This window comes from Petaurus breviceps, unplaced genomic scaffold, assembly GCF_028583685.1.
Source record: "Petaurus breviceps papuanus isolate PSGF00001 unplaced genomic scaffold, PetGlider_PUasm1.0 229, whole genome shotgun sequence".
Lineage (NCBI taxonomy): Eukaryota > Metazoa > Chordata > Mammalia > Diprotodontia > Petauridae > Petaurus > Petaurus breviceps.
The window spans coordinates 30,083,498-30,097,490 of record NW_027185903.1 but is presented as its reverse complement, the minus strand read 5'-3'; the positions used below and the strand labels follow the sequence as shown (position 1 = coordinate 30,097,490).

Sequence of the window (13,993 nt, the reverse complement as noted above, 5' to 3'; positions counted from 1 at the left end):
CTAAAGAATTTTGTGAGGGGCTAAAAGGTTAAATGATAATAACAGCATTTATAAAGGACTCTGAGGTTGTAAAGAACTTTACAAATATTATCTCGTTTTATACTCAAAACAACTCTAGGAAGCAAGGACTATTATCACGCCCGTTTTACCAATAAGGAAACTGAGGTAGAGAGAGGTTATGTGATTTGCTCAGGGTTACAAAGCTAGTGAGTGTCTAGGGCTAAAACTGAACTCAGATCTTCCTAACTCGATTCACTGAGCCACCCAGCTGTCTCAGGACCAGAGAGGCAGCATATCAGCTACTATGGGACTAGAATCTAGGTTTTCCTTATTCACACACAGCTCTATCTACTATACCATTCTTCCTCTTCTTCACCATCATCATTACCACCATCACATTAGTGGCTTAGAATTGTATCATGCTTTAAGGCTTGGAAAGCACTTTACATAAACTTTGTATTCTGTATACCTATGGCTAATACCTGTATCTCACGGGCAGCTAGATAGAACTGAGGATAGAGTGCTGGGCCTGGAGTCAGGGAGACCTGAGTTCAAATCCGGACTCAGACATTTACTGTATGATCCTGGACTTGTCATTTAACCCTGTGTAGCAGCAACCACACTGGCATACCCAGGATGGCTGCTAGCACAGGTTCTTAGATCTGCTTTACCAGGAAAGATAGCTGTTTAAGGGGTCAGCAATCTTTTCTTAATTACATTTACTAGTTCAGGGGGAAGGTCAGCACCTGAACTGCAGAGAAAATACAAGCAGAGAAATAAAGACCAACAGACAGGACTCTGATTGCCTGAATCAAATATACACTTTACATACATCCCTGGATTGAGAGAACCTTTGCATCTGAGCAGATGGGAAGCTCTGAATGTACAGCCACTCAGAATCTTGGCCAAGGAATCACAAGATCCTTCTCATGAGTGAGTCCCTGAGAGTAAATATACTTCTCAGAGCCTGAAGGCATCACAGCAGGACTCAGTGCCTAATTAGAAATTAGCAAAAGGTGTGAAAGCCTTCCTATAAGCAAGCCTCCCTTAAACAAGCTTCCCTTATTGGGCTCCATGTGAGGCCTATTAATGGGCTAGGAAGATCTCATATCCCATTAACATTACATCCTATTTGCATCAGTTTCCTCATATGTCAAATGAACTGGAGAAGGAAATGTCAAACAACTCTAATATCTTTGCCATAAAAAAAAACCCAAATGGGGTCAGACACAACTGAAAATTGACTAAACAACAATATCTGTACCTAAAGCAGTCTACACTATTTTCTTTTTTGTTGATGTTAATTTAAGCTAATATGAAAATAAAGGGAGAGGGACCAGGGGGGGTATAGAAGTTAACCAAAGACAAACCACAATTTTACTTAAAATACTAGGTACATTATGTAGCTTTAGGCATAGTTGACTATGTGTACACTGATGATAACAGAGTAAAATATCTCTGTCAACTAATTTGAAAGATTGTAAATCTCTGGCTTCCCAATATCAGCCTGATTTTCACAGTCCAGGCTAGTCCCAACATCAGTAAGTTGGGGAAAAAAATCTTAAAAACCAATTAATCCAACACTTATCTAACCGAGCCTGATCCCTTTCTCCCAAAAAACACATTCCAGGAAGGGAAATGAAATATAAGAGATATATGGAGATTCCTTCTTCCTCAGTTATCCCTCTTCATCAGTTTTAAAGTATTTACAGATTTTCCTGAATGCACAAACCACCCTAGAACCTCTCCTATCTCTCATACTGCCATATACATAGTAGGTCCTTAATGTATTTTTTATTTGAACATTAGGTATTTTCATCCTTTAAAGCCCACACATCCACAAAGTCGCTAAAAAACTACAAAGACATTTGCCTCTAAAGACAAGCCAGCTGTCCTGACCAAAAGACCAGAAGTATAAGGCACAATGAAAAAGAAAATTCCAGGAACCTCAAATTCATGTTGACGTAGTTTTAAGCTGGTCAAAATAACAGAATTGTAACATGTCAGCGACTACTTCCTCCATAGTGGAAAACAAACTTGAGTGATTAGCTTAAGAAAATTATATTTCCAGTTTCTTTTAATACTGTTACATATTTCTCATTTTCTGTATCAATTCTGTGAGTTCAGTAGCATAGTATTATTTCTAGAATTTAATGTGGTTAGTGTTTTATCAGAATTTATAGTTTTGCCTTTAAACACAAGATTTTTAAAAGGTTTGTTGCTCTGGGTAACTTAATTAGATCCACCAGCAAAACTAACTTCCCAGGACAATTCATCTTTATTTTTATAATACAGCAACTGGGGAGTCACTTAGGGCAAACTTTGTTGAGCCTCATCTATTCCATTAGGGAAGGGAAGACCTGTAACAACCAGCCACAAACTTCAGCTGACTGCCATTCCTTTTATAAAAGTTAGCAATTATCACCTAATTTTAACTAGCAAAAATAAGCCAACTGTATGGAATGAGATGTTTACTAAGGTGACGTTCAAATTCAACTTACTATGTTTGTTGACTTAGAATTGGCATTTATAGTAAAGATACAGAATAAAAACAGCAACAAAAACCATCAGAGTCATCAAGCTGGAGTTGGAAGAGTTCTCGAAGCAGCTACATCCAGCTCCCCCATTTTATAGATAAGGAAACTGATGCGATCATATGACCTGCCAATAGTCACAGGGTCAGGTTCTGTGACTCCAAATTCAGTGAAAAAACTCAGGGCTTTTTCCACTGTGCAGTTTTTTGTTTTAGCTGAATGGACTGGACTTGGAGTAGAAGGCAGTAGATCTCTTAAGGAAGTCTCGGTTAAGGAAGGTGTAAGCAGCTAGGTGGCATAGTGGATTAAGCAAGGATGTGGAGTCAGGAAGACTCTTCGTGAGTTCAGATCTAGCTTCAGATATTTACTAGCTATGTGACCCTGGGCAAGTCACTTCACCCTGTTTGCCTCATTTTTCTCATCTGTCAAATGACATGGAGAAGGAAATGGAAAACCACCCCAGGCTCTTTGCCAAGAAAATCTCAAATGGGGCCCTGAAGAGTCAGACATGACTGAAAAATGACTGAACAACCTGGGTTAACGAAATAGAGCAGGTCAAAGGCCCCATGAGTAGCCCCTGTACTTCCAGTCTAGACAAGGCACTCTCAAAAGAATAAAATTGATAGGAAGGTAATACAGTTCAGCATTCATAAATTATTTATAACAGCTAGGTGATCCAGTGCATAGAGCATTGGACCTAGAGGCTAGAAGACCCAAATTCAATTCCAGCCTCAAACCTTTACTGGCTGTATGACCTTGGGCAAGTTACTTAACCCTCTGTTTGCCTCAGTGTCCTCAACTGTAAAATGATGATGATAATAATAGTACCTACATCACAGGGTTGTTTGTAGGATCAAATGAGATTATACCCATGCATACTTTAGCACCTACTATGCACCTGGCACAGAGTGTTAGCTACTACTATTAATACAAGTTAGAAAGTAATAAAATGCATAGGAGACATTAAAGAATAGAATAAGGGAGCCAAGGAAAAAGGTCTCATTTTTAGCTAAAAGAACATCAGGACTTCCTTGAATTGACAGTACCTGACCTCTTAGAGAAAGATACAAATAAGTGCATTCTAGAAATAAGAGATGTCCAGTACAAATGCACAGCATGAGGAGGAGACAAGATTGGACTAGGGAACAAGGAGTTACATAGTTTGACCGGAGTTCAATCACCCATATTTATACAGGACTGAGAATTATAAAGGGTTTTGCTCACAAAAATCCTATGAATCAGGCAATACAGATTATTACCATCCCCATTCACAGATTGAGAAACTGAAGCTAAAATGATTTGTTCATAATCACAAAGTTATTATGGGTAGCTAAGATTCTAACTTGATTTGAGTCTTATACTATACTAAGTTATAAAATACAGCTTATTCTATGTTTGTGTAGAATATACAAAAGTGAGTATTCAGATATAAATTAGGCTGGAAAGGCAGATTGTAGCCAGATAGTGGAGGGCCTTGAATACCAGTCTAAAGACATTATATTTTATTTCATAAGCAATTGGAAGTCATTGAAGATTATGTGAACTGTTAAGTGCTAACAAGTGCTTAGCACAGAGCCTGGCAAACAGTGGGCACTTAATAAATGATTGTTAACTGAGTCGGTTCTGTTTTGTTGGAGGAGGGTGGTATATTGTACTCATCTTATCTCAGGAAAAAGAAGCAAATGCCACACAAACAAAATTTGGCATTAGAAAAAAATCTTCCTTTTTTTCTTGATTTTTTTTGCTTGCAGTTAGGTATAGGAGTTCACCTCTACACCACATTATAGACCCATGTCACATGTATCAGTAATGTATACAGATAACAGGTAATGAAGATTCAAATGTTTTCCATATGCTGTGCTCACTAAGGTAGGAAAACCATACTGATACATTTCAAAAAGATTTTAAGCAACAAAAACCAGATCAAAATGGGTTTTCAGGTTAACTTTTCAGTGAATGAAAATATTCAATTAGTCAAAATATCCCATTTCCAAACATTCTAGTACATAGAGATGGTACTATAATCTTCTGGTAAATTCAAGTACGTGTGTTTATTTAATCCCCATGATTACCTTAGGCATAAGCAACGGAGACACATGAATAGAGAATGGCCTTAGTATATAGATGACACTTCAGAGAAGTGATTTGAAACAAGAACATTTTAGTTGTCATAATTTTGGCAGACCAATCTTTTTAATTTTTTATGAATATAAATTGTCCTTCTATGCAATTATGCTCTTCACAGCCTAACATTCATCACCAAATTGTTGCCCTCGCTGAGTACACACAAAGTTATCGGACAACCCTTCAAATTCAAGGACAGCTATGACAGCCCACCATTCTCTCCCCTAACCCCCAGTCTTCTCTTCTGAAGGATCAACATGCCAGGCCCTTCAACAGGCTCTTGCACGCATAAATCAGAGTCCTTCAAATCCTGGCTGCCCTCCTCTTTATTGACATTATTCCTAAAATGTGACTCCCAGAATGAAACACAGTACTCTAGATATGAATGAAAGTCAGAAAGTCAAAAGTTACAGTTCTCACATGTTTTAATATAGAATTAACATAATCTAAAAAATTCACCATTAACAAGCAAGAAATATTTCTTCACAAGTACATTAAACTTCCTTACTTCAATGTAGTTAAGAGCAAGCATATTATAAATATAAATTACAAAACACCTACCTCAGTGAGGTATTCTAAGGATTCAATAAAATTATGTAAAGTGCTTTGCAATCTTTGAAGCACAATATAAATGTTAGCTATTATTATTATTATTCCTATGTTCAAGGATAATCATTAAAGAAAATACTGAGTTTAAGCCACAAGAAGTTAATACAAAACAAACACACACATAAAAAAAAACCCCACAAAAAAAAATTTTCATGGCAAATTAAAAGACCATAGAATTAAATTTACATAAACACATTTATATTATGGAAATACATTGAGATTTAAAAGCAGACCAGGGGTGGGGAACCTGTGGCCTCAAGGCCACATGTGGCCCTCTAGTCCTCAAATATGATCCTTTGAGTGAATCCAAACTTCACAGAACAAATCACCTTAATAAAAGGATTTGTTCTGTAAAACTTGGACTCAGTCAAAAGGCCACACACAAAGACCTAGAAGGCTTCAAGGGCACAGGTTCCCCACCCCTGATGTGGACAACTACAATAACAAACATTATGTTACCCATTTTCTTCCCCTTCCCCCATATTTATAGGATATATGCATGGAAATGAAGGTTAGACATCTGTGCCATGGGAATGCCTAAAAAGACAACTAGGCCTCAAAATGCCTGTCACATGGTCTACTTTTAAATCAATTTTGAAAAACACCATAATTCTAAACCTAAGGATCAAAGGCAAGGATGGAAAATGTAGCCTTTATTTCACACTTCGGATCACCAGCGTTCTCAAATTATGTAGGGTCTGAACCATCAAATTTCAAATCTATGCTTTTAAAAAATGCAGCAATTTCTAGAGTAGAACTGACCCTATAGGATTTATCCTGACATGTCCAACTTCACACCACATACAAAAAAGCAAGTTTGGCTTCCTCATGAACTTGCCCTCCATTAGATAAACAGCAAAATTTCAGGCAGAAGAATCAGGATCAAAGAATCGTGCTCTCCAAACATAACGATTAAAGTCAAATTGTCATATTATATATTAGAACTTAAAGACAGATACTGCAAGAATCCCAGTTGTACACACCAGCATTTTTTGATTCACCCTCCCATCAGTTTCCTGCTAATTTCAAAGTTTAGACCATTCAGTCATAGTCTTAAACAAAGGTAAAACTATTAGGATCTAGATTTTATTGAGTATTTTGGAGAAATGAAGTGATAGGGCCAAGGATACTGAACAAGGAAGAATCTGTGCACAAAATTCTAAGATGTAGACTAGAGAGCTATGAACTTACACTAGTGTAGTCTATAGTAGATTAAATGCTGGGTTTAGGAGAGGGAAGTGAAGAGGAAGAGAGTAAGATTTCTATGTGCCTTAAGCACTCTACAAATATCTCATTTGATCCTCACAAAAAGTTCAAGGTAGGTTCTTTATTATCCCCATTTTACAGTTGAGGAAACTGAGGCAAACAGGTTAAGTGACTTGCCCAGGGTCTTATAGCTAGTAAGTATCTGAGATCAAATTTGAACTCCAGTCTAGCCCAGCAATCTATTTTCTGAGAGAGGGAAGGACAGAGACACACAACACACAAACACAAGTGTTCAAATCATGTCCCAGAAACTGGGCTTTTCAAACCTGAATAACTCAGGCAGTTAGCCTTTAGCCTCAGTTTTTCCATCTGTAAAATGCAGAAGGATAAAGGAATAAACATTTATATAGATCCTACTGGTGCCAGGCATTATGCTATATTATGCTTTAGGACAGGGGTGGGGAACATGCATCCTCAAGGCCACATGTAGCCCTCTAGGCACTCAAGTGGGGCCCTTTAACTGAAACCAAACTTCCAAACACGAGTTCTGTGAAGTCTGGATTCAGTCAAAGGGCTGCATTTGAGGACCTAGAGGGCCACATGAGGCCGAAGGCTCCCCACTCCTACTGTAGGAATACTATCTCGTGTAGATTAAATGGAGATTATAAAAAGAAAGAAAACACCTACCTCAGTGGATTATTGTGAGCATTTAATGAGATTATGTATGTAAAGTGCTGTGCAATCTCTTAAGCACAGTATAAATTTTAGCTATTATTATTATTGCTATGTTCAAGGAAAATCATTAAAGACAGTGCTAGGTTTAAGTCTCAAGAAGTTAATACAAAACCAAAGAAAAAAAAATCTTTTTATGGTAGATAAAAGGATCATAGATTAGTAGTTAGAAAGATCCTCAGAACACACCAAGTCCAAAACCCTCATTTTACAGATGAAGAAACTGAGGCCCACAGATGTTAAGTGACTAACCCAAAGTCACAAAGGTAGTAAGCATCAGAGGCAGGATGGTTCAAAGGTGCTCTAAGTGCTGGATGGTCATTAAATAAAAGGCCAAAATGTTTTCAAGCTCTACATGTTTGTGCAGAAATAGACATTCATTCTGAATGAGTTCCTTGTCACTTCCTCCTCCGTCCAAGAAATAAATGATGCCTATATAGAATTATGGGGTTAAACTTGAAGGAAAGGGCCATACCCTTAATTGGTGGTCCTATAATGCTGCTGGTAATGGTAAGGATAGATGCAACTAGCAATTTAAGGTGTACGCTGGTTGTTTTAGGATATTATTTAATAAATGATCACTAAGAGCAAGCAAGGGTCCCATAAACTAGAGAGAAAGACAGAGAGTGTGTGAGTGTGTGTGTGTGTATTAATAGAAGGCTTAATGAACCATATACCATAAAACTTGTCTGTCTGTATATCATAAGAAACACTGCCCCCATGAAATTAAAAGTGATACACCAGGTTTTATGCCTGACTGCTCATGAATAAGCAGCCTGCCTGGAACTACTAGATGTTTACACAGCAAAATAGTAAATGTTGCAAAAATCTCTTGGATAAGAGACCAGGGAACTTCAGCCTATTGCTGCTTTTGCCACTGACTTACTCTTCCCAAGTCTGTTTCTCCATATATAAAATCAGGGTAATATTGACTGCTTGGCTCCAAACAGATTTATGGGCATTAAAAGGACATAAGTTCTTCAGTGGAAGATCACTACAGTATATAAAAACTAAGTAATATTAAATTACAGAGGTACTCTTGGAATGAAAGATACCATATCATCATTCATTACACATATCACCCAGCTCTCTCCTTCACCCCAAGATATCCCAGAATAGGAAACTCTTTTCTTGTAGGAGACATCTGCCTTATATGCAATGATCATTCAACAAACAACTGCCTGTTCTTCCATAGCCTTCTCTACAAGCTTCTTCTAGGACAGGATGTCTGGGGTCTGTGAACTTATTATTTTATATCTTGATAACTGCCTTTCTTTCAGACTACATCTACTATCTCTCCCAGGCTGAAGTATAGTGTCCACTCACCAGAGATTCCACTGCTGATCAGTATGGAAGCTTAGATTTACTCTGTTTCTAACCTGGGACAAGAAACCCTTCTTTAGGCAGGGCAAGGCAGGGTACCAAACACTCTCCACTCTGGGGTTCATGGTATTGGTACCAGATCAGAATTCAAAAGCTCAATCGATCCACCAGCTTCAGCCTCCTCAGTAACACAGACTATATAGTCTCCATGGCCAATACCTATATTTCAATATAATTGTTGTAATTGTTCAGTGGTTTCATGCATGGCCATGTCCAACTCTTGGTGACCTGATTTGGGGTATTCTTAGCAGAGATATTGGAGCGGTTTGCCATTTCCTCTTCAGCTCATTTGACAGGTGAAAAAAATTGAGGCAAACAGGATTAAGTGACTTGTCCGGGGTCACATAGCTAGTAAGTTTCTGAGGCTAGATTTGAACTCAGGAAGAGGAGTCTTCCTGACTCCAGGCAGGGCTGGTCTATCCACTGTACCATCTAGCTGCCCAGAAGGTACTTAAGTACGTAATGACTGACTGACATTGGAATGGTGGGAGGAAGGAAACTGGGAAGCCTCTAGTCTTTAAAGTTCTCCTCTTTAGCCAAACCCTCCATCTTAATCCATCTCTCTCCTCCTAATCTGAGGCAGTACACAGATGTTAAAAGTTCCACAAACTGACAGAACTAATCTCAGAACAATTCCCCCTCAGAATGATTTCAAGCTAAGTAATTCTCCTGGAATTTACAGCAGAAATAAGCATTTCATGGCAGTTTACCTTTGTCAATCTGTCAATCCACACCTCAACACCACTCCCCCCTCTTCCAACCGGTCCACCCATTAATATTCCCCATTAAGGAAAATACCAATCTTAAGAAAAGTCACATTGAAAAGAGGCATTTATGCCCACAATTACAGATCTTTAAACCCAAGAACTAGTCCTTCAATCTGCTTCTAAAGATAACCAAAATTAAAACTAAACACCCCCTATTTCTTTCAAAAGGTGATATTATGGTTGACCAAAAAAAAAAAAAAAGATACTGCCTTCTAAAGTACAAGCATTCTTCAAGATCCAAGATCATCTTTACTTATTTAAAATATATAAAGTCTTCAATTTAAAACAGCAAAAGGAGGAAAATCTCCCCAAAAAAATCAATAGTGAGCAATTCTTTATATTTCCTGAGCAAATGTTGTTTGGGCTAAACCCTTTCCGGAGAACCTCAGTCCTCTCTACTCCATCACCTTAGATGACAACAGTGATTCATCCAATCCCATCCCACATCTATAGGATAAAAGAATAAGTGCTAGGGCTTTATTCATTTTCTCTCCTTAGCTTCTTGATTAAATAAAGAAACTAGATCTGTGGTTCTAAAGATGCCTATCTGCTCCAAACCTTACCTAATTATCATTTTCAAGCTGACACTGGGCATATCTATAAAAGGTAACATATCCCACCAAACAGCCCCAAAATACATTTTAGCAAAATACTTGTTAGGCAATTCTCTTCTCATATTCAAAAATATGGATTTTGATATGAAGGTAAAGGAGTTTGGAAAAACATTACAATTGGCATTTGGGAATGTCACCAAAAAAATCATCTGCTTTAGTCTAAGCAGAGCTCAGACAGTTCCCAAAGTTTTTACCCAATGAATTTAATTGCAATTTTTAAAGGCATCCAAATAGACCTGAATTTCAGCAGTTCTCCCCCACCCCCCAACTATTGGTTCCAAGCCTTGGATAGCTCCAAAGAAGCTTTAAACAGATCAGACCATCAAAACGCTATTAAGTGAGTGAGGGATGGGAAGGCAAAGATTTAAAGCCATATCCATACTGTTCTTGCCATCAGTCAGGAAACAGAAAACAGAATCAGGTATAAATAATCCATTTTATCTTGAGGTGATATCCTTTTAACTGCCATCAAAGCCTTTTTCTGCCATCTGGCCAGTCCCTAGTTAATGCACAAGAGTATCAATAAGGCTTAGGTGTCTCCATAGCACTATATCTCTATTTCCATTCTAGCTGGCAAAACTTCTTAACACATTTTTTTCATCCTTCTCCAAGTGTGGGCCGTTTAACTTCTTGGTTTGAGACCTACAGAGTTTAGGCATCACAAGTTACCAAAGTCTGAAGCTTGATATTCATCCAAGCCACAAAATTTAAAGTTATTTTCAAAAGTGGTATAATCACTTTTCTCCAGCCAAAAGCAGATGTCAAAAAAAATGTTTTTCTGAGCCAAAATAGTTACTGTAGGATCTTCCCAATATGATCACCTTTACTGCTAAGAGGAATGCCCCCTTCTCACAATCCCATAATATTAAGGGACAAGTAGTAAGGGTCAGAAACAGTTTATTTAAATAAAAAAATTAAACTACACCAGCTGTGGTTTATGTGTTTAATCTGAAATACAGGAAAACTTGAAGCTATGCCATGTAAAACTAAAGTGTTATTTTAAAAGCTAAGAATGATTGGAGTTTCTTTAAATTCCATCGACAATAACAAGATAAAATATTGAATTATTGAATGACCACCGACTTTCTTAAATATAATCTATTGAAAAGCCTTTCCAGTACAACATAGTAATGTTAAACTTTCTAGCGATGATTAGATTTGCTGAGTTACGAAGATTTTCAAAAGTTGGTCTTCAAGCTAGACTTTAGCATTTTTATTAGGAAATCCAGGAAAAAAAAACAATTGCAAAATTTATATTAGAAAAAAAAGTTGTTCCTCTTTTCAGATTATACAGATTTTCTAATATACATACATATATATTTCTAATATATATATACATATATTTCTAATATACATACATATATATAATATACTCCTACCTGTGCCTGAGCAGATGAAAACATCTCCAGATTTATTCTAATTTGACCACTCAATAGTGACAAACAACCAACTGGCCACATCAAGGTTTCCTCTCATCTCAAAATTTTATCAAGCATTAAGAAATGCTATTGTAAGAGCTGGAGAATGAAGACTAAAATGTGTTCTTTCCCTTAAGAATAATGCATACTACCTACAAAAAAAACTGCTACTCATTTTTTTGTTTAGTATCCAATTTCTCAGAACAAAAGATTTATCTTTGCCTAAGTAGTTTTAGAGTTTGCAATATTACTATTATGTACTTAACATGTATCAATTCACATGAAATTTGCTCAGATTTCACAAAGACTACAAATGTTAATCTTTCCATTTCTTTTTTTCATCAATCAACCTACACAACACATTCATGTGAGATAAGTTCTCTTTATTTCCTACTTTGGAAGTATTACAACACCAACACAACACAATTTGCCCAAGGCTAGGCAATAAATCAGCCACAGAATTGAAATCAAAAGTGAGAGATTCCCTGACTCCCAGTCCTGTGATCTAACTAGCAGACCATGACACTGACCACAACTAGCCTCCTACAGGGTTAATACAAGGCAACTCAAATGTTCCCCTCTAAAATAAATATTAATAGTCTTCCACTACAGAACTATTCTGTTGTGCTGCAGGTGACCTTGATTCTTGAGGGCCATGCCAGCAAAACATAAGAGTCTGTCTGATCCTAGCAAGCAAAGAAATTTTCAAGTAGAGCCCCAAAGATCTGATTATTATCCAAACATTAGCTACGTGGAGTAGTGTAGGACATCCTCAAGAGATAAACAGACCACCAGCAAAAAAAAAAAGTTTTTTGGCCACAGCAATTAAAGAAATCATTTACTAAGACCCAGATCTTCAGCCAAAGAAGGACCTACATTGCTGAAAATGCAGAACTTTTGTAAAGTATATCAATCTTAATAAGTAGAATGCATGATACAGTGGGGAAAGATAACTAGATTGAGAGTCAAAAGACTTGGGTTATGTGTTGTTCATGTAACTGGGTAAATCAGTCTTACTGGACCTCAATTTCCTCATCTGTAAAACAAGAGGATTAGATTAGACCAAGGATTCTTAACCTGGGGTCCAAGGACCCCATGGTTCATGAATCTGGATGGGGGAAAATGTATCTAAATTTACACTAATCTTTCATTTCCTTTATAATCTATTCTGAGAAGGGGTCCATAAAAGTCACCAAACTGCCAAAGGGGCCCATGACACACATAAAAAAAAAAAAAGATTAAGAATTCAATAGACTAGACGATCCTGCCCTAAAGTTATAGAATTCTAACAATAAATTAGGACATAGCGATAGGTCAACAGACCTGTCTGCAGCCTCCAACCAATGTGCATTCTCTTATATCCCAGTGCTAGTCAAGGCAAATTCCAGAGTTATTTCCCAGAACTCTTTTCCCCAGGCCAAAACAGCCCTATCCAGCTTACAGAGTGTGGATCCCATCCCAAGTCTGGGTCCATCTGCTCTGCAATACAGAATACAATACATTAAGACATAAAAAGGAGACTTAAACATCATCTAGTTCAAGTATCTCATTTTCTAGAGGAGGAAAACCAAGGCCCATAGAGTAGCTTTATGAAAAGCTAGAGATACCAGTTCAGTTTCCGCATTTGGGTCCACACTGGGCCAACTCTAAAAATCAGATTCATCCTGAGACCACCTGGTCAGTCTCAGAAGGTTCAATTCAAGGTCAGATAATAACAGGTTATCTTCCATCTGCTATATTAATCTTGTATGTTCTGGTTTACACTCTCTCTCACCCTTGAATTTAAGTTTCTTGAGGGCAGAGACTTTTCTCTTTTTGTATCTCCAGTTTCCAGCTCAATGCATGGCACAAAATAAGAACTTAATACTTGTTGTCTGATAGAAAGAATCTCTTTTCCTTGGAAAAGTATCCATGGCCAAAGTCAAACTTCTTTCTTGGGGTGGGAAAACTAGGGTGTTGGGTTTCCCTGGCTATGGACCTCAGGAAATCTTTGATTTTTATTTCTGTTAGGCACAGCTATTCATTTGACAGGAGATCAAAAACAAAAAGAATACTATTTTGACCTGAAAAACTAATTTATTGGGGAGACATTTCACGGTCACAGTTCTATTTACTACTTTGAGTAATAAGTTAAGCATTTATTAAGTACCTACCATGTGCCAGGCACTGTGTTAAGGCTGGGAATTAAAAAAAAGTCAAAAGATTGTCCTGGCCCAGGAGAAGCTCAGAATCTGATGGGCAAATCTAATCAAACCAACTTCACCATAAGAGACGTCCTATATAAACAACTTTAAAGCTACCCTAGTAACAAGCTTAGCAGCTGCATTCCAAAGGCACCAAGTCAAAGAAGAGGGCATAGGAGGCCCAGGAGGACAGGGGAAGTGGAGAACCAAAGAACCATCAAATGAATCTGCTGTGAGGATCATAAATTTTGTAGGAATATCTTTTCAGAAAGCCAAGGGCTGCATTTTAGGCTAAAAGGACCAAAGAGAACATCTTGCAGAACTGGCAAGTCTTTGGCCAAGATATCTTTTTAAAACCCTTCGGCACGAACAAAGCACCTGGTGGTATGGATGCCTGGGAACTCACCTCTCCATGCTACACCC

At 37.6% G+C, this 13,993-nt stretch overlaps 1 protein-coding gene across 1 annotated transcript in view; it reads right to left on the bottom strand.

The window, feature by feature from the left end:
• The window catches only part of MAST4 (microtubule associated serine/threonine kinase family member 4), an 808,407-nt gene that overhangs the window by 792,874 nt on the left and 1,540 nt on the right, over nucleotides 1-13,993 (bottom strand). The window lies entirely within an intron of this gene.